A 23,777-nucleotide genomic window follows, 5' to 3' on the forward strand; every position below is an offset into this window, starting at 1 on the left:
CCATTCTGATACCCAAACCCCACATAAATCCTTTTCACACTGTATAAAGCTTATACAGGGTAAACTCATAAATTGTTCGCCCTCTGTAACACCAATAGAGAGATATGCATAGCAGTTTGTGACCCCCCCAAATATTAATACATACTCTGGGTTAGTTAACAAGTAAAAAAAAAGATTTATTAAATACAAATAGTAGGATTTACTTGGTTCCAAGTAATAACAGACAGAACAAAGTGAATTGCAAAGCAAAATAAAAGAAAACACACAAGTCTATGCCTAATAGCATAAGAAAATGATTACAGATGAAATCTCACCCTCAGAGATGTTCCTGTAAGCTTTGTTTACAGACTAGCCTCCTTCAAGTCTGGGACCAGAAATCACTCACACCCCTCGAGGTTACTGTCCTTTGTTCCAGTTTCTTTCAGGTATCATTTGGGGGTGGAGTCAGTTGCAGACAAAATGGAGGCATTTCCAGGGGCTTAAATAGACTTTCTCCCATGCGTGGTCCCCCTCCTCTCTCCTATCCAGAATTCAGTTCCAAGATAGAGTTTTAGAGACACATCGGCAAGTCACATGTCCATGCATGACTCAGAACTTACAGGTAGCAGCCATTGTTCACATGCTACCTTGAACGTCCTCAGGAAGACTTCTGATGTGGATTGGAGCCTTCCAAGATCTATTGTCCATTAAATGTTTCTTGACTGGAAACTTAACTTGCAAATTCCTTTCTAAAGAAGCTGACCAAATGCCTTACTAAGGCTACTTAAAATCAACCAAGTACACAGCCAATATTCATAACTTTGAATAAAAAAATGATACATGCATACAAATAGGATGGACATATTCAGTAGATCATAACCTTTGCAGAGATATATTACATGGCATATGTAGCTTAAAACATATCTCAGTTATGTCATATATACATTCATAAGCATATTCCCATAAAGCAATATGGGTTGCAACATCACAAGAGCAATGATGTACAATGGCCAAATTTCAAAAGGTGTTTAGGTGCCTCAGTACACAGATAGGTGCCTAATGGGACTTTCAGAAATGCTTAAGCAGTTAGGCACCTAACTCCCATTGACCTAGCTACATTTGTGAATCCCAGAAGGCATCCATCTGCATCCTTAGGTAAATAGCTAAATACCTTTGAAAATCTGTCCCTAAGATTGTTAAAGGTATAGATGATGCTGTGATCATCCTAGCTGATTTAGGAGTCTAAGTCTCATTTTCAAAATGGAGTAAGGCACTTAGGAGCCTAAATCCCTGTGACTGTAAATGAGATTTTGTCTCCTAAGTGCCTAAATCTCTTTTGAAAATGAGACTTAGACTCCTAAATCAGTTAGCTGTTGCAATTCTGAGTATGCAACACATAAATACTTTTAAAAATCAGATCCTGGTGTCCTTTTAAAATTTTCTCAAGGGTCAACATTCTTAAAGGTATTTCAGTTCCTAGCGGGATTTTCAAAAGCCTCTGAGTACCTAAAACCCATTGATTTCAATATCTGAATACTTTTCAAAACCTGTGTCTATGTTATTTGTCACACAGGAAAGCTGTGGCAGAACAGGGAGTTGAATGCATGTCTTCCGAGTCCCAGGCTAACATGATAAGCCTTGCACCACATTTCCTTTCTGGACCATCTTCTGAGCTCATGTAGACTTGCATAATTCTGAAGTAAGGTCATTGAAGTCGACTAGTGAAAGCAGAGTTAATCTGGTGTGACACCACAGCTGTTGATCTGAAAACTGGATAGTGATGCAACCACATTAAAGATTAAGTTAGAGAGACAAAAAGAGGGAATGCATTAATTCTGGAGTTGCAGCTTTGTGCACACCACCAGAGGTCACTCTTTCCCATTAATATTTACTCCATCCCAAGATTCAAGGAGATCCTGTGGGGTGAAATTTGGCTGCACAGGTTTTGAGAGTTGGTCTGGGACCTAGAGAGACTTTGAGAACCACAGGATCCATGTCCAGCAGAAACACTTAATATTCAGTTTTATATCCATTACCCTGATCCCTGTCTTTCTTCTATGTATCACTGTAGCAACATGAGTGCAGAATTAAAGTAACACATAGTGCCTTCCCTAAGAAGTCAGAGTTAAGGTTATATATTCCTTATCACATGAAAGATCACATTCTATCACACAAGGAGGAAGAGTTAAGGTTATACATGATTTATTAAAGAAAATTTCATCCAATCCAGGTTTATATGTTTTTACCTTCTACCCAAACAAAGTACAAGCAACAGAAGAGTCTCAGAAAGAGTATCATCCATAATTCCCTTTCCCTATCTATTCTCTAGAACCAATTTTTACACATCAGGAGGACCACATGGTCAAAGAAGGAAAAGGTAACCATCTGCTTCCTAGCAAAAAGAAAATTCTTTCCACTGAAAGAAGCTGATTGTTCTGGCTTCCTATTGATCTAAGAAACCTTTCAAGCCACAACAAGTGATGCAAGTGTTCTTCATGTGTTCCTCAGAGTGGAACTGAGGATCTGGCCCCAGCAAAATCTGCACTGTAATCCAAGGTAACTCAGCTGGGATCAATGGAGCTAATTTTTCTCTCCTCATCCCAATGTGAATCAGGAGTAACTACAATGGAATCAGTGGACCTGATTCTTCTCACACTCAGTTGGGTGAGAATCAGGAAAAGCTTAGTTAACATCAAAAGGCTTGCTGATATGCACATTCATCCCAAAGTGAATCAGCTCAAAAACTCAATCAAAGACAATGATTCTTATTGTTTTTTTCAGTTACACTAGTGTTTAATTAGGCTAAATCTGCTGAAATTAGTGGCCTAGTTTATCTGTTTTGTCCACAGTGTCCCGTGAATACCACCAGTAACTTGCTGGGAGGAAGGAAAGATCACGGCAAGATGCTGCCAGATGCTTTTATGGCTCTCTGTTCTCTAGGCCAATTTGAAGGCCTATTCAGCTTCTTTCCACTTAGAGAACCCTCTGGGTTTCCCTAAATTGCAGTAACGTGATGATGGTGTCAAGAGACCCTTCCAATAACCAGGGATTATTGAAATTTTGAACTTGGAGAAATGTACCAGCTCTGACTTTGCTCAAGCTAACGCACAAAAAATAACAATGTAGTGGCAGCTGCATGGTTGGCAGGATGGACTAGCTTCCTGAATCCATACCCTGGTTTTCACATGGGATTGGCAGGGGTAACCAACTCTGGACAAGATGCAGGGTCCCTCCTTGCTGAACTTTGCGTATGCCTGTCAAAAATGGGACCTGGAGATGATCCTGAGATATTCTTAGTAACCGTTGAATGGGTGGCCACAGCCATTAGGTGGTCCCCAGAACACTGGGCTACCTTGTTGGTCCCTTATCTGACGGGGCCAGCTGTGGCAGCATACTGGGGCTTAGACCTCCCATGATGCTTTGGACTACAGGAAAGTGAAGGCTACTATCCTGGACCAAATGGGTATTAACCAGCCACTAACCACTGGTGATTCTGTCAGAAAAGGTACCCAGCAGTGGCTAGATTCCGGGTGGCAGCGCAACGCTTGTGTGACAGTGCCTGGTTGGGGCTGGAGCCAGACCGTAAGTCAGTAGTCCAAGTGGTGGAAACTGTGGTGCTAGAAGAGTTCACTAGAGGTGGCTAGGCTGAGGAACATCCATATTCACGAGCAATTCCTGGACAGTATCCATGTGGAGACAACTGACGTAGCTGTCCCAGATCACAGGACTACTGACACACCAGTGGAGGAGGAGATGTCTCAGGGTGTATCTGATACACCAGTGGAGGAGGAGATGGCTCAGGGTGGACACAGCCAGCTGGTTACTTCTGGCAGCAGGCAGTGCTCCACCCCTGCTGCGAGCCCTCCTGCTGTGGTAATAGATAACCGTTATGCTCTTCTTGATACAGGAGAGAAGGAATCACCCCCAACAGTTAAGGAGGCGAAGCCTCGTACCCCTAAGGCTGGGAGGTCTACTGCCACCACTGATAATAAGAAACGTAGGGTAGTGGTGGTTGGAGACTCTCTGCTGAGGGGGATGGAGACACCCATCTGTCGCCCTGACCGTTCATCCCGAGAGGTATGCTGCCTGCCAGGGGCCCGTATCCGAGATGTTACGGAGGCATTGTCGAAGATTATCCGGCCTTCTGACTACTACCCCATGCTACTCATCCATGTGGGCACAAATGATACTGTGAGGTGTGACACTGAGCAGATCAAGAGTGACTACAGGGCTCTGGGAGTACGGGTTAAGGAGTTTGGAGCACAGGTGGTACTCTTCAATTCTTCCTGTCAAAGGTAGGGGCCCTGGCAGAGACAGATGCATCGTGGAGGTGAATGCCTGGCTGCGAAGATGGTGTCGCCAGGAGGGCTTTGGTTTCCTCGACCATGGGATGCTATTCGAGGAAGGACTGCTAGGTACAGATGGTGTTCACCTTTCGAGGAGGGGAAAGGCCTTATTTGCGCACAGACTGGCTAACCTAGTAAGGAAGGCTTTAAATTAGGTTCGACGGGGACAGGTGAGCAAAGCCCACAGGTAAGTGGGGAACAAGACCTGGGAGATGGGTTGGAAACAGGAGGGAGCACGGGCTATAATAGCAGAGAGAAAGGAGGGTCAGGGTAAAGCTGGGAGGCAAGATCAAACCAGTATCTTAGATGCCTATATACAAATGCAAGAAGTATGGGTAATAAGCAGGAAGAACTGGAAGTGCTAATAAATAAATACAACTATGACATTGTTGGCATTACTGAAACTTATTGGGATAATACACATGACTGGAATGTTGGTGTGGGTATAGTTTGCTCAGGAAGGATAGACGGGAAAAAGGGAGGAGGTGTTGCCTTATATATTAAAAATGTACACACTTGGACTGAGGTAGAGATGGACATAGGAGATGGGAGTGTTGAGAGTCTCTGGGCTAGGCTAAAAGGGGTAAAAAACACAGGTGATATTGTGCTGGGAGTCTACTACAGGCCACCTAATCAGGTGGAAGAGGTGGATGAGGCTTTTTTCAAACAACTAACAAAATAATCCAAAGCCCAAGATTTGGTGGTGATGGGGGACTTCAACTATCCAGATATATGTTGGGAAAATAACACCGCGAGGCACAGACTATCCAATAAGTTCCTGGACTGCATTGCAGACAACTTTTTATTTCAGAAAGTTTAAAAAGCTACTAGGGGGGAAACTGTTCTAGACTTGATTTTAACAAATAGGGAAGAACTCATTGAGAATTTGAAAGCAGAAGGAAGCTTGGGTGAAAGTGATCATGAAATAATAGAGTTTGCAATTCTAAGGAAGGGTAGAAGGGAGTACAGCAAAATAGAGACAATGGATTTCAGGAAGGCGGATTTTGGTAAGCTCAGATAGCTGATAGGTAAGGTCCCATGGGAATCAAGACTGAGGGGAAAAACAACTGAGGAGAGTTGGCAGTTTTTCAAAGGGACGCTATTAAGGGCCCAAAAGCAAGCTATTCCGATGGTTAGGAAAGATAGAAAATGTGGCAAAAGACCACCTTGGCTTAACCACAAGATCTTGCGTGACCTACAAAATAAAAAGGCGTCATATAAAAAATGGAAACTAGGTCAGATTACAAAGGATGAATATAAGCAAATAACACAGGAATGCAAAGGCAAGATTAAAAAGGCAAAGGCACAAAATGAGCTCAAACTAGCTATGAGAATAAAGGGAATCAAGAAGACTTTTTATCAATACATTAGAAGCAAGAGGAAGATCAAGGACAGGATAGGCCCACTGCTCAGTGAAGAGGGGGAAACAGTAACGGGAGACTTGGAAATGGCAGAGATGCTTAATGACTTCTTTGTTTCGGTCTTCACTGAGAAGCCTGAAGGAATGTCTAATATAATGAATGCTTACGGGAAGAGGGTAGGTTTAGAAGATAAAATAAGAAAAGAGCAAGTAAAAAATCACTTAGAAAAGTTAGATGCCTGCAAGTCACCAGGGCCTGATGAAAAGCATCCTAGAATACTCAAGGAGTTAATAGAGGAGGTATCTGAGCCTCTAGCTATTATCTTTGGGAAATCATGGGAGACGGGGGAGATTCCAGAAGACTGGAAAAGGGCAAATATAGTGCCCATCTATAAAAAGGGAAATAAAAACAACCCAGGAAACTACAGACCAGTTAGTTTAACTTCTGTGCCAGGGAAGATGATGGAGCAAGTAATTAAAGAAATCATCTGCAAACACTTGGAAGGTGGTAAGGTGATTGGGAATAGCCAGCATGGATTTGTAAAGAACAAATCGTGTCAAACTAATCTGATAGCATTCTTTGATAGGATGACGAGCCTTGTGGATAAGGGAGAAGCGGTGGATGTGATATACCTAGACTTTAGTAAGGCATTTGATACGGTCTCACATGATATTCTTATAGATAAACTAGGAAAGTACAATTTAGATGGGGCTACTATAAGGTGGGTGCATAACTGGCTGGATACCGTACTCAGAGAGTAGTTATTAATGGCTCCCAATCCTGCTGGAAAGGTATAACAAGTGGGGTTCCGCAGGGGTCTGTTTTGGGACCGGCTCTGTTCAATATCTTCATCAACGATTTAGATGTTGGCATAGAAAGTATGCTTATTAAGTTTGCGGACGATACCAAACTGGGAGGGATTGCAACTGCTTTGGAGGACAGGGTGAAAATTCAAAATGATCTGGACAAATTGGAGAAATGGTCTGAGGTAAACAGGATGAAGTTCAATAAAGATAAATGCAAAGTGCTCCACTTAGGAAGGAACAATCAGTTTCACACATACAGAATGGGAGGAGACTGTCTAGGAAGGAGTATGGCAGAAAGAGATCTAGGGGTCATAGTGGACCACAAGCTTAATATGAGTCAACAGTGTGATACTGTTGCAAAAAAAACAAACGTGATTCTGGGATGCATTAACAAGTGTGTTGTAAACAAGACACGAGAAGTAATTCTTCCGCTTTACTCTGTGCTGGTTAGGCCTCAACTGGAGTATTGTGTCCAGTTCTGGGCATCGCATTTCAAGAAAGATGTGGAGAAACTGGAGAGGGTCCAGAGAAGAGCAACGAGAATGATTAAAGGTCTTGAGAACATGTCCTATGAAGGAAGGCTGAAGGAATTGGGTTTGTTTAGTTTGGAAAAGAGAATACTAAGAGGGGACATGATAGCAGTTTTCAGGTATCTAAAAGGGTGTCATCAGGAGGAGGGAGAAAACTTGTTCACCTTAGCCTCCAATGATAGAACAAGAAGCAATGAGCTTAAACTGCAGCAAGGGAGATTTAGGTTAGACATTAGGAGAAAGTTCCTAACTGTCAAGGTAGTTAAACACTGGAATAGATTGCCTAGGGAAGTTGTAGAATCTCCATCTCTGGAGATATTTAAGAGTAGGTTAGATAAATGTCTATTAGGGATGGTCTAGACAGTATTTGGTCCTGCCATGAGGGCAGGGGACTGGACTCGATGACCTCTCGAGGTCCCTTCCAATCCTAGAGTCTATGAGTCTATGAGTCCTGGCTGGGGGCAAGGAGTGGTCACAGCAGCACCGACCAACCACAGTGGCTGAAACCATAGACCTAATGGAGGACTACTTGGCCACCGACGGTCTGAACCATGTCCCCAAAGGTCAGTGAGTCCAAGAGGGAAGGATGTAGCGGCCGGGGATATCCATTGCCTGATGATACCAGTGGGCCTACTCTGCCTTCCTGCATGACCAGTCAGCCCGCCGAATCCTGAATGTAGGCTACCGATTGGTCCGGCGCAGGCCTGGAGCGAAGGAGACCCATTGTGGGAACCTAGCCTACCAAAACCCGATCCAGGGACCAGATAAGCTTGTTATGTATGCTGGAAGTGTGGCCAAAGGGGGCACTTTCGGTGAGACTACTCATATATGGACTGTGCCAATGGACAGGCCTGTGTAGCTGGCTCATGGGCCAAGAAACAGAGCCCAGCTAAGCTCCTGACCATTGTCTGAGTGGAGGGGAAACCCACAATGGCTCTAGTCAACTCAGGCTGCAGCCAGATGCTCGTGCGGGGAGGCCTGGTCTCTGACCTCCCACCCTTCAAAGCAAAGATACACCTCCAATGTATCCATGGGGACATCCAACCCTATCTGACCGCCACAGTAAGGTTAGAGATTCAGCACCGAGAAGAGGTCCTTGAGGTTGGTGTTGTCCCCAAACTGACCTACCCTGTGGTATTGGGATGCGATTGGCCAGCCTTTTTGGAAGATCCTGAGGGAATATGACGTCTGAAATTCTGGGAAAGTAGGGGAGTGTCGCATCGAAAAAGAACTACTCGGCCATCCCTCAGAGTCTGATCTCAGAGAAGGACCATCTCACTCTACAGATACACCTGTGGCTCCACATTCAGAGACAGAACATCCTGTGAGAGATGCCCTGACAGAGTTGGAGCGCGATGAGGATTTCGTCCAGGAACAAAGGAAAGACCCAACCTTGAGTAGGGCTTGGGGGCAGGCAACAGATTCCAAACAAGTTGTGGGGGATCCCCCCAAACACCACAGGGACCCCGGTTCAGGATCAAGAGGGGTCACTTATATCGGATGGTACACAACCCTCAGATGCAAGAAGTCATCTGACAGCTTTTAGTCCCCCAGAGGTTGTGCCAAAGCCTCCTGTACCTGCCCTATGTAGTACCCTGGGTGGGTCCAGGGCTGGCTCCAGGCCACAGCATGTTAAGAGCGTGCTTGGGGCGGCACGCCACAGGGGTGGCTCTGCCGGTTGTCGGGAGGGCTGCAGGCGGCTCCAGTGGACCTCCCTCAGGCGTGTCTGCGGAGGGTCCGCTGGTCCTGAGGCTCCGGTGGAGCATCCACAGGCATGCCTGCGGGAGGTCCACCAGAGCCGCAGGACCGGCGAGTGGCAAAGCGGCCCCCACAGCGTGCCGCCATGCTTGGGGGGGGTGAAATTGCTAGAGCCAGCACTGGGTGGGTCATCTGGTCAGGGAAAAGACGCTCCAGCGTGTTACACATCACTTATTCTGGCCAGGTATACACCAGGAGGTAAGGAATTATTGCACCTTCTGTTTGGAATATCAGCAGGCTGGGACAAAGAGAGTTCCTCGGGCCCCCCTCCTTCTCCTGCCTGTGGTAGACAAACCCTTCGAGTGCATCAGTATCGATCTTGTGGGGCCTCTAGAGAAGGGTAAAATGGGCAGCCAGTTTATTTTAGTCATTATTGATTATGCAATGTCGTATCCTGAAGCCATTCCATTATGCACAGCGACTGTCACCAACATCGTGGCAGAGCTGATGAAGATGTTATCCTGGGTCAGGATACTGAAGGAGATCCTGATGGTCCAGGGCACTAACGTGACCTTGTGTTTGATGGCTGAACTGCGTCACCTCCTATGCATCAGAACCCTCCGGACTTCAGTATATCACCCACAGACTGACAGACTGGTTGAACATTTTAATAATACACTGAAGTCAATGTTGCATAAGTTTATAGAAGATGACCCAGGACACTGGGACTCCCTGTTGACAGCCCTACAGTTTGTACCCCAAGCCTCGATGGGCTTCTCACCCTTCAAATTCCTCTATGGAAGGCAGCCATGGGGCATCCTCGACCTCCTGAGGGAGGATTAGGAGAAACAGGAGAGACGAGTTCAGGGAACTGCCCAGTATACTTGCCAGCTTCAAGAGCAGCTACAGGCCCTTGGGACCTCCGCGTAGGACAACGTATTAGAAGACCAAAAGACACAAGAACTAAGGGGCTAAGGCACGCAGCTTCAAGCTCAGTGACAACGTTCTCCTCTTGTTACCCTTCACTGAGCCCAAACATTTGGCTTAGTGCCAGGGCCCCTTTGAAGTGGCCCCATGCATGGGACCAGTCAACTACAAGGTCAGGGTATCAGTGAGAGAGGCTCAAAGTCTCCCAGCAAGAATGGTTGCAACGACTCTTGCAAGATTTCTCTGACGTCTTATTGATAGACGCGGGGCGGACCACTCTCATGAGCCACCACATCACTATGCCCGGGGACAGATAGTGTGAGACGACCACAGGCCCCTCCCCAAGAAGATGTGAGCCACTGTCTGTCAAGAACTGGAAACTATGCTTGTCAGAGTCCCCCCCCTCGACTCTGAACTCTGGGGCACAGATGTGGAGACCCGCATGAAAGACCCCCGTAAGCTTATAGGAGGAACCCCAGAGCCTACAGCTGCCCTGCTGCCCCTGAACCCTTGGGCAGTTCTGTTGACTCTGGCTGTTGGGCCTTACTGTCTGAATCTCAGGACAAAGATAGCCGCTCTCAACTTTAGACAACACTGTAGAAACCTAAGGGCTGACCCCTGGACGTTGACTGCGGGATGCTATAACCCCACTCCACCCCAAAGAGTGACAGGCTGTATCTACCTCACAACACAGATCCTGACCTCAGTTCCATCAAGGTAAATCCAGAGTCACTCCGCTGACTTTAAAGGAGCTCCTCCAGCACAAGGTTCTGTGGATTCTCTCTGACCTGCAGGGGGAATTCCACTGAGCACCATTCAGATCCTGTGAAAATAAAATAAAGTGAAGATACTGTGGCTGAGCTAATAGGAACTGGGAGACCAAATCCCTTACAGAGCTTGGAAAATCTCAACCTCCATTTCAACTGCACTATTAAACAATAATGGAATACCAATTCAAATTTATTACAAATATTTTTGGATGTTTTTCAACATTTTCAAATATACAAATTTCAATTACAATGCAGAATACAAAGTGTAGAGTGCTTGAGTTAACTGTGGTTAATTGACAGCCCTAATTGTGCCTCTTCAAATCATAAAGAGAACTGGTCAAAAAAAATTGAGTAGACCTATTGAAATCAGTGGGACTAGTCACAGAGTAAGGTATTACTCCATGTGAGTGAGGAAGGAAGAATTGGGCCATTAAATTCTCAGAGGTTGGAGTGCTAAGTATAGGCAACATTGTGAATCCTTCACTCGTACTGGTAAACAACTACTGTCACTAATAGCTTCATTGACTTCAGTGGAACTATTCATGTGTGCGACTATTCACTAATGTGACCAAGGGGTTCATAAGAGGATCCTCAGTTAGCACCCAGAACTGGTCACTAGCACCCAAGATGGCAGGTTTTAACCAGTGTGTCATAGATTGAAAAAACAACCTGCGTCCCAGAGCTGTGCAGCACAGAATTGTTCTGATGGTTCTGCTAATAGTATGCAGACCATACTTACCCATGGTGTAATTCCACTGCCTAGAGCGGACTTAGTCCGGGAACAAATCTGTCCCCCTGATGTTTACAAAGAACTAGCTGGATTCCCCCTGTTGACCTTTGGAGTTAATAGCTGTTTTGTTTCTACCAAGGAAGAATTGCCTTGGCCCCAAAGACATTTCCATCACTTGCTACTCTGGGACCCAAGGGGGATGGCTGTTGGATGATATTCCTCTTGTGAGAATGAAGTCATGCATCAATTCTGCTACACATAATGAGACCAGATCCCCAGCTGGTGAAAAAAAAAACATAGTTCTATTGATTTGCATGAAGCAATGCCAATTTACACCAGCTGAGGATATGGCCCAGCAAGTTTTGTTCCTCCTGTTTGGTCTATCCTGCAAGGTCTCCTTTAGTTGCTATAATTTAACATTAATTTCATATTAGCCTTAAGCACCACTGAGAAGTCTTGAAGCATCTCCCATCTCTAGGCATTAAAAGAAATGGGCCACATTTATCCTGAATGTAATGCTGTCAATTCCAGTGGTGCTACACCAAATGGGCCCACTGAATTTTAACAATCTTCTCTGCAACCTGTTTGAAGTTGAAACTCCTTTTCATGATCATGGCAAAGACTTTTTAATAATGCCCAGTGGGACCCATTAATAGTAACATCCTTTCATTGTGCGCTACTTAGCGGAGCTTAATTTTGAAGGGATAAATTGATACAAGTTATAGCTCAATAACATTATTATAATAAAAGTTGTACTAGATCTCTGACTCACCACCACGGCACCTCCTGCTGGTCAGTCCAGGAATTAGCTCTTTTCCAGCCTCAGAGCACCTCCTGCTGGCCGATGTCTCATCTGCTGCAGGCCTCTGTATCCTTCCCAGACCCAAGTGCCTCTTTTTCTTGAGGTGCTGCCCAAAGCAGTGCCCATACACTCTAGGATTTGCTTCTCAGGGGAACCCCCTCCCCTATGCCCATCTTGCGTCAGTGGGTACTGCCTGTCATCATCCAGCTCCCTGTCTCTGGAGCAGACTGCAGTCTGTAATGGCCACTCATCATTGAGCACCGAGTCTAAGTAACGGGACAATCCCTGAATCTGAAGTGATTGGCTCCTGGCAATTCCAAACTCTGGAGGAGGTACCTTTATAGGGTCAGTGAAAAAATGGCCTGCATCCTGCTGCCCCCATATGTGCGTGTTGGCTCCATCATGCTTCAGGTCCTCAGAGTGGCCTGGTCACTGTCCTGAGCATACGACTGCTAGAACTGGACTGCAGAGTCCACCCAAATTCTTTGGTCCAAGAAGGGTAACGCCACGCATATCTATGATGGTGGCACCTCATTCCCTTGCAAACATTGAAGGTGTTTATCATCAAGGGAATATTCTAGGAACTACCATATCATGCAGCAGCATAAACTGGGAGTTTTCAGATGGGTTTAAGTGAGTTAGGAATCCCATGTTCACTGAAATCTAGTGGGAGTTAGATGCCTAATTCTTTTAGGTCCTTTTAAAAATATCACTACATTAGTGTTAACTGTTTGGTAGGAGTTGGGGGGCTAAATCATTTAGGTTCATCTGAAAATGTCCCCTGCCCCATTCATCACTCCCATTAGGTCACATGGGATTGTGACAGCTGGAGATATGAGACATCTCAGGTAGAGCTGTTCAGAAAACAGAGACTTTTTGGTAAAACTATTTTAGCAACCAAAACCCAAATATTTACAGCCTCAGACAGGCACTATTTAGGCATGGAAGGCATTCTATGAAGCTGTAGGTGTAACCTGGCAAGACCTGGCCTGTTCCTACAACAGCACCTGCTCTTGTTCCCTGCTTCGGACTCTGGCTGTGTTCTGCAGCTCTGATTCCTGGCTTGACTCCTGGCTCTGGCCCTTGACTTGGATCTTGATCCCTGACTAGACTCCTGATGCTGACTCTGAATTTAGGATTGACTCCTGGTTTCTGGCTCTGGCTCTGACCCCTGCTCCATCCACTAGGCCCTTCTCCTGCTCTGACCACAAGACCTAAGTCCTGGGCCAGACTGCCCATAGCTTGGTCATGACTGCTATGGCTGGAGAGCACCATAGACTCACATGTAAAACCCAGACCATCTTGCTGCAAAAGTGCCATCTCTGGCCACTTGAGCTCACAGAGTTCAGCCCTTTGCTGTTCACCATATAAGAGGGTGGGATTGTCACAAGTACCAGAGCATGAATGGGACTCTTGCTCCTAGATGACATACGTTTCATCTACACTGCAAAAAAATCTCATGCATGGCCTGGCTGGCCTGGGTCAGCTGACTTGGGCTCATGGGGCTATAAAACTGCAGTGCAGATGCTCCCACTTGGGCTGGAGCCTGGACTCTGAAACCTGATAAATGGGGAGGATCTCAAAGTCTGGCTTCACACCATGCAGGAACATCTATGCTGCTATTTGTAACCCTACAGTCCAAGTCCCATGAGCCCAAGTCAATTGAGACTCAGTGTTGCAGATTTTTTATTGCAGTGTAGATGTACCCTTAGGTGCTTTTGACTATCTCATCCAAAGGGTCTATGGCACATTGCTGTGCAGTGCCAACTCTCAGAGGATAAATCTATCTCCTTCGCTGGCTGTGCCACACAGATGTATTTCCTCCTCTTCTTGGATACAGTCAAGTGTTTGCTTCCATGTACTACAATCATTACCTGCCAATATGCCACCCGCTGCACTGCACATGCAGAAGGACCACGGCGGCATGTGTATGGCTGACACTGATCTCCTGACTACGTGGCATCCTCATCTCACTGAGAAACATGGCTTGGATATTCATCTTGCATTTCTGTGGGCCTAATGAAATTGACCATTTCTTCTGTGCCTTCCCTCTGGTGCTAAAGCTGGCCTGCTTCAATATGTCCCCAGACGTAGTCACAATCCTAGCTAGCAGCACACTCATCATTGTCCCTCCCTTACTCTTCAAAGTGAGGTCATACACATGTATTATAGTATCAGAATGGTAGCCATGTTAGTCTGGATCTGTAAAAGCAGCAAAGTGTCCTGTGGCACCTGTGACAAAGCTCCTCCTCTACCTTGGTGTGTCCTGTACTTATTGGCAGATTTGCTCACCTCAGTGATCTTCCCCACAATCTGGATCAACTCCTTCTGTGTCTGATCAGGAGTTGGGAGGTTTGAGCGGAAGCCAGGCCGTCCCTCTACTCAGGGTTCCAGCCCAGGGCCCTGTGGATTGCAACTGTCTATAGTGCCTCTTCTAACAGCTGTGTGACAGCTACAACTCCCTGGGCTACTTCCTCATGGTCTCCTCCAAACACCTTCTTTATCCTCACCACATGACCTTCCTCCTGGTGTCTGATAACGCTTGTACTCCGTAGTACTTCAGCAGCACACCCTCTCACTCTCAGCTCCTTGTGCCTCTTGCTCCCAGCTCCTCACACTCGCTTCCTCTCCTCTAGCTCCTCCCCACCTGACTGGAGTGAGCTTCTTTTTAAACCCAGGTGCCTTGATTAGCCTGCCTTTATTGGCTGCAGGTGATCTAATCAGTCTGTCTGCCTCTATTGGTTCTAGCAGGTTCCTGATTACTCTAGTGCAGCCCCTGCTCTGGTCACTCAGGGAACAGAAAACTACTCATCCAGTGACCAGTATATTTGCCCTCTACCAGACTCCTGTACCCTACTGGTCTGGGTCTGTCACATATCCCTGCCCCCTGCTCAACACCAAGGGGTTGGGCAGCTTGGGAAGCCAGACAGTACACACGTGACAAGCCATCTGCATTGCCATGACGACTCCCTGCTCTGTGTTGTACATGGAACTGGAAAGGTTGGATGGATAAGAACCACCTGGTCACCCTTGTGTTCTCCTTGTTCTGCCACATCCATTGAAGAGGGGCATGGTTGGTCACGAGGACAAATCTGCACCCAAGCAAGTAGTAGCGCAATGCTTCCATGGCCCATTTTATGGCGAGACAATCTCTCTCAACCACTGCATATTTTTGTTCCCTCAGAAGGAGATTCATACTGAGGTAGAGAATTGGGTGTTCCTCCTCCTCGATCATCTATGATAGAAAGGCCCCAAAGCCTACTTCTGATGCATCTGTCTGCAGGATAAATTCCTTGGTGAAATCAGGGGCTATCAGTACAGGGTTACTGCAGAGGGCAGTCCGTAGTTCTGTGAATGCTTCCTCTGCTGCATCAGACCATCTCACCAGATCAGGTCCACTGTCTTTTACTAGATCTGTCAGGGGACTTGCCCTTGTGGAAAAGTGGGGGATAGATCGTCGGTAATACCTCACTACACCTAGGAATGCCTGAACTTGTTTCTTGCAACATGGTTGGGGCCAATTTTGGATTTCCACCAACTTTGCACTTGGTGTTTTGCCAGACCTTTTCCCACAATGTAGCCAAGATATTTGGCCTCCGTAAACCCTTCAGTGCACTTGGCAGGGTTTGCTGTAAGGCCAGCTCACCTGAAGGTATCAAGGACTGCCTCCACCTTTTCTAGGTGGGTTTTCCAGTCTGGGGTATGAATGACCACATCGTCCAAGTAGGTAGCAGCATAACTGTTATGTGGGCGTAATAGCTTGTCCATGAGGTGCTGGAAAGTAGCTGGGGCCCCATGTAGTCCAAAAGGGAGGACAGTATATTGAAAAAGACCCTCTGATATAGAGAATACAGTAGTTTCCTTTGCGTCTTCCGCAAGGGGAATCAGCCAGTACTCCTTTGTCAAGTCTAGAGTAGTCAAATACTGGGCATTATCCAGATGGTCCACTAGCTCATCTATGCGAGTTATGGGGTATGCGTCAAACTGGAATACTTCGTTTAGTCACTGGAAGTCGTTGCAAAACCTTGTGGTGCCATCAGGTTTGGACACCAACACGATTGGGCTGGACCACTGACTGTGGGATTCTTCAATGATCCCCAACTCCAGCATTTTTTTTATTTCTGCTTTTATTTCCTCCTTTTGGCCTCTGGCACTTGATAGGGCCTCATTGTTATTCTGGCCCCAGGGTTCGTGACGATGTGGTGATATGTCTCAGTTGTTCTACCCGGTTTTGTTGAGAACACATCTTGGTTCCAGAAGATCATCTCAGACACTTCATTCTTCTGGTCTGGTGTTAAATCGGGAGACACTCTCACCTGTTTGGAAGGCTTGTTTTCCTGGGTTAGGTTTATTTGGACAGTTATGCACACCTCTTGTGCATGCCAGGGTTTCAGAAGGTTGATGTGATAAATCTATTTTTGTTTTCAGCATCCTGGCTGAGCACCTTGTAGGTTACTTCTTCCAAGGGTTCAACCACCTCCTAGGGCCCTTGCCATTGGGCCAGAAGCTTGCTTTCTGCTATGGGTACCAACACCATCACCCGATCCCCTGGTTGGAACTGTCGGACTTTTGCCTGGTGATTGTAATGGGTTCTCTGGGCCTTCTATGCCTTTTCCAAATGTTCCTGTAAAATAGGGGTGACCTGGGCTATCCGATCTCGCATCTGTATTACATGTTCTATTATATTTCTCCCCTCATTAGGTTCCTCTTCCCAGATCTCTTTGGCGATATCTAGTATGCCATGGGGGTGATGCCCGTATAATAACTCGAAGGGGGAAAACCCAGTTGAGGCCTGAGGTACCTCCCGGATAGAGAACATAAGATAGGGTAGTAGGGTGTCCCAATCCTTCCCGTCCTGACTTATCACCGTCCGTATCATAGTCTTGAGGGTTCGGTTAAACCTTTCTACCAACTCATCATTCTGTGGATGGTAGACTGATAGTGGTCCATACCACCTGATTCAGAGGAAAGTCTAAGGCCGGGTCTACACTAGTCTGTTATTTCGGAATTAGCCGAGTTAATTCGAAAAAAAATAAAGTTTGTGTCCACATGACCAAACCAGCTTTTTCGATTTAAAGGACTCTTTAAATCAATTTCTGTACTCCACCTCGTCAAGTGGAGTAGCACTAAAATCGAGATCTCAATCCCAGGTTAAAGGTATTGTGGACGTAATTTAACGTTATCGGCCTCCAGGAGGTATCCCAGAATGCTCCTTTCTTACCGCTTTGGACAACACTCTCAACTTTGACGCACTAGCCAGGTGGGCAGGAAAAGCCCTGGGAACTTTTGAATTTCATTTCCTGTTTGGTCACCACCAGCACAGGTGACTGTCAACAAAGTCCACCATCACAGACAACCATGCAGCGTCCACCATCACAAGAGATCACACAGTCCCGGCTTCGCAGACAAGCTCCAACATGGTCCAAACAGGAGGTACTGGATCTCATCACATGGTGGGGAGACGAGTCTCTTACGGCAGCATTATGCTCCAAAAAAAGGAATGCATATACATATGCTAAAGTCTCCAGGGCCATGATGGAAAGAGGCTACTCCAGGGAGTATCGCACAAAATTCAAGGAGTTCAGGCAAGCATGCCAAAAAGCCAGGGAGGCAAACGGGCCTCACAGCCCCATACATTCCGCTTCTACAGTGAGCTCCATGCAAGTACGGGGGGTGACACCAACACTATCCCACCACTGTCCATGGACACCTGCAAGGGGGGAGTTGCATGGAGCAAAGATAAATAGTCATTGGAGGAGGAAGAGGAGGAGGAGGAGGAAGAGGAGAACAGTGTACAGGCGACAAGTGAGGAATCTGTTTTCCCCCCAAACAGGAACTATGCTTAACGCTGGAGCCAATAGCCTCCCCCGACTCCCAATGCGGGCTTCCAGCATATGACCCTGGAGAAGGTAGTTCTGGTGAGTGAGAGCCTGATTAAAGCCACTCTGGGCTGTTCACCTGTAGTTTAAAGGGCTCATACCTGCTCAGAGCCTCATCAGAGCCACGCAGTGGGTGCAGGAGGGAGCGGGGTTGGGTGTTATGTGAAGTGATCATCCCAGAGAGCCCACAGGCCCTTCGTTATGGCAAACCCACCAGGCAATGCTTGCTGTGGGAAAGAGGGCCCAGCAGTTTGAAAACATTGAAATGAATGTAAAAGAAGCAGAACCCTGCATGCCCCTAGACTGCCTGCAAGCTGAATTCTGCTGCCTGACTGTGTGCAATGGCTCACTCATACCAGTCCCCTAGGTGAAAATCTCCTCCCATAGTTTTACAAGCAAAACCTGCAACTCTTTTCTGGTGGCATTTTTAAGGCCATTATTTAATATTTTTATTAACAACTTGGATAACAGAGGAGAGAATCTGCTCATAAATCTTGCAGATGACACCCAGCTGGATGGGGTAGCAAAGACTTTGGAGGACACGATAAGAATTCAAAATGACCTTGACCAATTGGAGAATTGGTATAAAATCAACAAGAGGAAATTCAATAAAGACAAGTGCAAAGTTCTTCTCTTGCCAAGGAAAAATCAAATATACAACTACAAAATTGGGAATCACTGGCTATATGCATGTTGTGAATGACAGAAATATTCACACTGGGGATTGGATTCAGGTCCTTATTTCTTGGTAGCATTTTTGCTTTTCTCCAAGGTACATGAGAGAAGACAAGTGGGTTTGAAATATCTGCAGCTGATATATTGATCTATACTTAGAAATTGCTGAACAAGCCTATTTAGGAGCCAAAGTGTGAGTTGCTTATAAGTGTTTAATTAAGCAAGACTTTGGTTGGGCCAGACTGGATTCTCAGTAACACCAGAGTAGAGCTAAAGTCATTGGAGTTATTTTGGATTAATCTCTGAGATCAGAATTTCCTCTACTGTGAGTTTTGGCTGAGTAAAGACAGTAAAAACTGTCTACCCTACTGTACCAGTTTTGCAATGTCATATAATTGTGTCACATGTTCTGATCTTCAAAACAGTGCTGAGAATCCCATCTGAGCAGGGCCGGCATAAAGCCTTCTTCACCTGCCTCCCTGACCTCATTGTGGTCTCCATGTATGTTTGCACTGCTATTTTTGCCTATATTAAACTCACTTCCAGCTCAATCTTAGGTCCGGATCTCATGGTGGCTGTTTTTGTATTCTGTGGTGCCTCTCATGAAGAATCTGATCATTTATAGCATGAGGAACGAGGAGATCAATGCTGCCCTTTGGAAAATGATTTTGTCAAGGCTACTGTCCAAAAAATAAAATGGCAACCTTTCTCGCTCTCATTTTGTGCTTCTTTATAATTATAAGCAACTGTTGTCATTATTGTTTGCATGAGAACATAACGTGCAATCCATTTCTTCATACTGACATATTTACACTGGTAAATATCTAGAAAAACTCCACTTAGGTCAATGGAGTTACTACAAATTTTCACATATATAAATAAGATAAAAATCTATCTATCTGTCCATCTTAGAATATAAGAATGGCCAGTATGGGTCACACTAAAGGTCCATCTAGCACACTATCCTGTCTACACACAGTGGCCAATATCAGATGCTTTAGAGAGAATGAACAGAACAGGACAATTATTGAGTGACCCATTCTGTGCTGTCCAATTCCAGCATCTGGCAATCAGATGCTTAGAGACACCCAGAGCACGGGGTTGCATTTCTGATCCTCCTGGTTACTAGCCATTGATGGATCTACCCATTATGAACTTATCATGTCTAGCTATTCATCCATCCCCATACATACCCCTCCATTTATTGATCGATCCATCAATCTGAGGCTTTTGCACTGCCACCCATCACCATGATATCAGAGCACTTTCCACATAAAATCAATTACCATATCAAAGTCACACATGAGATCTCTGGCTCTTCTCCTTTCTTCAGGATGGAGATTAAACATTCTGCCCCTGCCATGTCACCGAGGCCGGAGGAGCTTTCTGCCCTCATTACTGACCCAGGGCCAGAAGAGCTATCAGCCTCTGCCATGGCCATGGGGCTCAAGGTGTCAGCTGCTGCCCCCAGCCGCAGGGATCTTTTGCTATAATGAACCCCTGGCTTTAATGAACAAATGGCTTAGATCCTCAGGGATTCGTTATAACGAGGATGTACTGTATTTCGTTGGTTGATTGATTTGTTTCTTTGTTCCACATGTTTTTGGAATATGTGGGTGGGGGTTTGGGAGGGCTAGGTATGTTTGATTAGATGGGAGTATCCATTTCATATCATCAAGCAGTGGGTACTACCAGATCAGGCCATGGATCAAGCACACGCCTATCTTCCACTGGTTTGTGGTTCGCTAGCAGAGACAGGGGCCTCTCTGATGGGACTTAGAAATCTCTCTCTGAGCTAGCACACACTCCTCTCCTCGGAGTCTTAGAGTTAGAAAACTTTTCCTAATCTTTAACCTAAATCTCTCTTGTTGCAGATTCAGCCCAATACTTCTTGTCCTATCTTCAGTGGACATTGAGGACAATTGATCACCATCCTCTTTATAACAGCCCATAACATAGTTGAAGACTGTTATCAGGTCCCCACTCAGACTTCTTTTCTCTTCCTAGTATGGCAACTGCCACTGAGGAAATGATCAAAGAGCAGCAACATTCCTTGTGGCATATGCTAAACTATATGATGGGACACGAATACAATAAGGCTCAGAACTTCAACTCTATCAAATTCCGCAAGTAGCTTTGAAAATTCCCTTCAATGGGACTGGATGTAAAATTCACCTTCGCAGCTTTTACCAAGGCCAGTGCTGGATTCTCCATCACTTGATGTCTTTAGATGAAGACGGACTGCCCTTCTGGAACATGTGTTCATCAAACATAAGTTACTGGGCTCAAGAGAGGGGTAAATGGCCTGTGATCTACAGGAAGGTGGAAGACTCAGACTGGGTGAGCTAATGGTCCCTTCTGGTCTTAAATCCGGTCCATTGATGGGACGTAGGGTCCAAACCCCCTTCGGACCTTTAAAAATCTAGACTAAAGCCTGTTTTCAGTCTCTTATTAGTTGGCTCCTAAATTGAGAGCCCTTAAGAACTAAATCCTTCTTTTCACCTATAAAGCAAGTGCAGTTCTCCAAGGCAGTGTGTCTGACACCTAACCTGGTGGCATCCTATCTAAGGAGAAGACAGGGCATTGGTCTAAGATCAGAGCAGTGATTTTTTAAGAGTTCTGAGGAGTTAATGCAAGTTCTCAAGGACTCCTTTAACTCCATTAGGCCCTACTCCAGAAGGGAGCTACACTGTTCACTTTTGGACAATATACCCGCCACCAGTGCCTCTGGGACAAAATGCAGGAAATCTAGTTTGTTGGAACATATTCCTGGTAGAGGAGATTTCTAGGAAGCTGTGCAGAAGCTGTTTGGGAGGGCTGAGCATGGTGAATCCAGGTACCTGGCCACTCATTTGGTTTTAAACTGGATAATCTGCTTTTTGTGAGACTTGTCCTCTGTCTGGTACTGAGACAAAGCCAGACATAGTTTTGTCCAGTATCACGGGTGAGGGACACATGCAAGGTCACACTGACAGGCAAGGCGATGAGCAAGAGGTGAGGCCACAGCTTTCTCACAAGTACCAGAATGTCAGGTGTGACGTTGCTTTATATAAATTATAAACCTCATAATGATTCATAGAAATATGCCTATGAATGTGAATATGACATGACTGGAATATATTTTATGTTAGATGTGCCATCTAACACATCACTGCAAAGGTTATGATCTACTGGATATATTCATTCTATTTACATGCATGTATCATTTTTGTTTTTGAAGTTATGAATATTGACAATGTACTTGTTTGATTTTAAGTAGCGTCAGTAAAGCAGTTTGTCAGCTTCTTGAGAAAAGACTATTCTCAGTAAGTGCTCAATCAAGAAACACTTAAGCTCACAATGAACTCTGAGAGATGCCAATCCACGTCTGAGCTTTCCTGGGAATGTGGCATTGTCCGGTAAAGTTCTGAGTCATGCATGGACATGTGACTTACCCATGTGAATCCAAAACTTCATCGTGCTGCTGGACCCTGCATAGGGGAGGAGAAGGGGTTTCCACCCACAAGAGAAATGTCATTTAAACCCCTGGAAACCCTCCATTCTGTCTTCAGCTGGCTCAAGAGATATCCTCTCCATCCCCAAAGGATACCTGAAAGAAATTTGAACAATGAATACTAGCCATAGCAGTGTGAGTAATTGCTGGACCCAGACTAGAAGGAGGCTAGTCTGTAAAAGAAGCTTACTGGAACATCTCTGAGGGTGAGATTTCATCTGGAATCACTTTCTTACTGTATTAGGGCTTAGACTTGCATGTGTTGTTTTATTTTGCTTGGTAATTCAATTTGTTCTGTCTGTTATTACTTGGAATCACTTAAATCCTACTTTTTGTTTTTAATAAAATCACTTTTGACTTATTAATTAACCCAGAGTATGTATTAATATCTGAGGGAAGGGGCAAACAGATGTGCATATGTCTCTATCAGTGTTATAAAGGGTGAACAATTTATGAATTTATTCTTTATAAACTTTATACAGGGTAAAATGGATTTATTTGGGGTTTGGACCCCATTTGGAGCAGAGTATCTGAGTGTTGGAGACAGGAGCACTTCTTGAGCTGTTTTCAGTTAAACCTGCAGCTTTTGGTGGATGTGGTTCAGATCTGGGTTTGTGTTTGTAGCAGTCAAGCATGTCTGGCTCAAACCAGGCAAGGCACTGAAGTCCCAAGCTGGCAGGGAAGACAGGTTCAGAAGTAGTCCAGGTGCAATGGGTGGCAGTTCCCAGGGGGATTTTGGTGATCCAACCCGTCAGATCTGGCATTCTGGAAATGCATCAGTGGCCAACCTAGCTGAGGGAAGAGCTGGGAAACATTTTTCTAAACCTTTGGCAGATTGTTTAACTCAGCTAAAAACATAGAAGCATCTGTCATGAATAGGGTGAAGAAACCATTTTGCATTGATGAGTTACTTTGACCAGCTCTACCAACCTGAGGTGAGAGCAACACCCACTCCCCCTGCCCATGCCATTAATCTTTGGTCTCCATAGTGGAGAGAGACTAGGAATGGGCATTGCTGAGATGATCCAGGAATAAAACTGCTCCTCCTCTCACTAAAGAATTCTTCTCCCTTAGGTCTCACTCCCACTGCTGTTCTGCAGTAGTTTGGTAGACAATATCAGCCTCTGACTAGTGCAGGAATAAGGGCTCCTGAAGTTCTCAGGCCACTTCTGCATATGCGAGAGTCACCATCTAAGCTAGGAAGGCACCCGAGGGAGTCAACCAGAGACATCTAGGGCCCAAAGTACGAGCTTCTACAGCTTGGCTGAACTGTCAGGCTGCCTGACAGCCACTGGAACAGCCTCCTATCCTGTAGGTGGGGCACAGAGGGGCCTCATAACACACACTGCCCATGGCTGGGGTTTATACAGCGACAATGCACAGCTACACGGGTCAAGGGCTCCATCTGAGCTGGAGTCACTTCCCTCAGCCAGGAGGAGAGGGAGTCACAGACAGACATACTAATGCAATGCCATGAACTCTACTGGAGTTTATTCTCTGTGTGGCCTCTTCTTCTCTTCCCCATCTATGAACATCCATAAAGTAACAGAGTCACAGAGTTGAAGGTCAGAAGGGACGACCAGATCATCCAGTCTGACCTGCTCTTTGCCAACACCACCCGGCACCCACAGACCAAACCCAACCACTGAAATTAGACTGAAGTGTCACAGCCCTCAGGAGAGTAGACAGTTCTGTGCCACCGGCAGAGAACAGGAGAGTTGGAAGGACACTAGTGCCTGAGGCCCCTGAAATGGCAGGGAAATGATTGAAATACACCCAGA

Source organism: Gopherus flavomarginatus, chromosome 12, assembly GCF_025201925.1.
Source record: "Gopherus flavomarginatus isolate rGopFla2 chromosome 12, rGopFla2.mat.asm, whole genome shotgun sequence".
In the NCBI taxonomy this organism is placed as follows: domain Eukaryota; kingdom Metazoa; phylum Chordata; order Testudines; family Testudinidae; genus Gopherus; species Gopherus flavomarginatus.